Below are 2,500 nucleotides of genomic sequence, written 5' to 3' on the forward strand. Positions count from 1 at the left end.
GCATCGCTCTTGTTGTCACGGCTCTCCAATTGGCCAGAGCGAGACGAAACGCGCTCGCGGGGGACCGTCCGGTTGCAGTGACAGCACGATGGTCAGCCCTGACGCGGAGGGGCCTTGGACGAGTGGGGTCTACCACCCGCAGTACCTTAGCCTCCGGCCAATCGCCGATCGCACGCGCCAGAAACCTCTCCGTTGTTCAGTCCACGAGCTCGCACGAGCCATCCCTCCACACGACTATACCCTGCCGACAGAAGACACGGGCGAGACGACCGCCACATTACATACTAGGCCGAGGCGGATGCAGATAAAGTGACGATGGTCAGTCCTGACGCGGAGGGGCCTTGGACGAGTGGGGTCTACCACCCGCAGTACCTTAGCCTCCGGCCAATCACCGGTCGCACGCACTATGTCCTCACCGTTATCCCGGCTTTCGTTATGCTGCGCACGTTCAGTTCCACTGCCCCCGTTGTCTTTAGCGTGACGTGGTCATACGTGCCAAGCCGCACCCACGCGACCGAGGCGGATGCAGATAAAGTACGATGGTCAGTCCTGACGCGGAGGGGCCTTGGACGAGTGGGGTCTACCACCCGCAGTACCTTAGCCTCCGGCCAATCACCGGTCGCACGCACTATGTCCTCACCGTTATCCCGGCTTTGCAAGCACTATACCCCGGCCCGTCTTGTCGCACTGCTCTTTAAGAGAGCGAGACGACCGCACGGACCGTGACCGTCCGGTTGCAGTGACAGCGACGATGGTCAGCCCTGACGCGGAGGGGCCTTGGACGAGTGGGGTCCACCACCCGCAGTACCTTAGCCTCCGGCCAATCGCCGATCGCACGCGCCAGAAACCTCTCCGTTGTTCGGTACACGGCTCGAACAGCCGCCCCTCACACTTTCACTATACCTCTTTGACCGAGAACGCCCACTCGCACGCACGAGCCCCGGAGCGGATGCAGTGACAGTGACGATGGTCAGCCCTGACGCGGAGGGGCCTTGGACGAGTGGGGTCCACCACCCGCAGTACCTTAGCCTCCGGTCAATCGCCGGTCGCACGCACCAGAAACCTCACCGTTATCGCCGGGAACACGGACGCGCGAGCCGTCCCCACGCGGTCGCCAATCGGGGTTTGCGCTGTGCCCTCTTCAGCACCCCGTGGCTTTCGAGTTCATTTCGAGTCACGGTGAACGCTGTGCCCCATCAGCGACCCGTACTCCTTTCATTTTTTTTCACCACCGGCGACCGCTGTGCCCCAGCAGCGGACCCGTAGAGTTCATTTCTCCGACGGCGACGCTGTTGCCCAAGCAGCGACCCGTAATTTCTTCCATCGGCGACGCTGTTGCCCAAGCAGCGACCCGTACCTAGGGGTGACCGCTGTGCCCCAGCAGCGGACCCCGTGACCATATTTTTGAGTTCATCCAACGGCGAAGCTGTTGCCCAAGCAGCGACCCGTATTTTCTCCAATGGTGAAGCTGTTGCCCAAGCAGCGACACCTCATTTCATTTCCACAACGGCGAAGCTGTTGCCCAAGCAGCGACCCGTGTATTTCATTTCTCCGACGGCGAAGCTGTTGCCCAAGCAGCGACCCGTCACTTGGATGAGTTCTTTCTTTTGACACCAGATTCATTCGTATTCAGCCAGGGGTTAATAAGGATTTTTACCATCAATTCATGCCGTGCCATGTATGCCGTTAGCGGATGGGAATCAGATCCGCTGGCGGGCTTGCTACCTTTTGTTAACCATCCATGCCGTCGGCGGTGTAGGAAAAAGCCCCGCCATCATTATAGGTTTGCCATTTTCACGCCGGAGGCCGCCCCAAAATATACATTTTTCATGCCATCCATCCATGCCTCAAAAGTCGGTTGCCCAAGCCGCTTTTTATCCTTCCATCATCGTGCCGATTGCGGTTGCTCAGGCCGCTTTGCGGTTTGTCAGGCCGCTTCTCATGCGGTTTGTCAGGCCGCTTCTCATGCGGTTGCTCAGGCCGCTGCGGTTTGTCAGGCCGCTCTTTTGACGCGGTTGCTCAGGCCGCTGCGGTTTGTCAGGCCGCTCTTTTGACGCGGTTGCTCAGGCCGCTTTTTCTGGTACTCGGTTCAAACACCTTCCAATGATTGTCATGGCCACATATCCTGAGACGTCATGCCGATGGCGGTTGCTCAAGCCGCTCATTCATTTCGTCGCCCGATTACGTGCACAGTGCGCCTATCGCCCCGACCGAGATCAGGAACGATGGCACGAGTAGAACGGGGCCACAGCTGGAGAAACGATGGGATTAAAGCGTTACCCAGAAGGACACCGCACCACCCGGCGGGGAGAGTTTTGGCGAAATAACGGTGGTCCCGGTCGGAAGAGAGCGATGACGTAACCCGTGAGTCACCCGCGGCTCCTCAAGGAAGCGGCTCTGAGGCTTTTCCCACGGGCCTGAACCACCCAAATCCGGGTCCGAGGTCGTTAGATTGTTACTAAGTGCCCCCCTAGATAGGCATCGTATCGGGAGCAACGTG

The sequence above is a fragment of the Stigmatopora nigra genome, unplaced genomic scaffold (assembly GCF_051989575.1).
Source record: "Stigmatopora nigra isolate UIUO_SnigA unplaced genomic scaffold, RoL_Snig_1.1 HiC_scaffold_231, whole genome shotgun sequence".
Classification (NCBI taxonomy): domain Eukaryota; kingdom Metazoa; phylum Chordata; class Actinopteri; order Syngnathiformes; family Syngnathidae; genus Stigmatopora; species Stigmatopora nigra.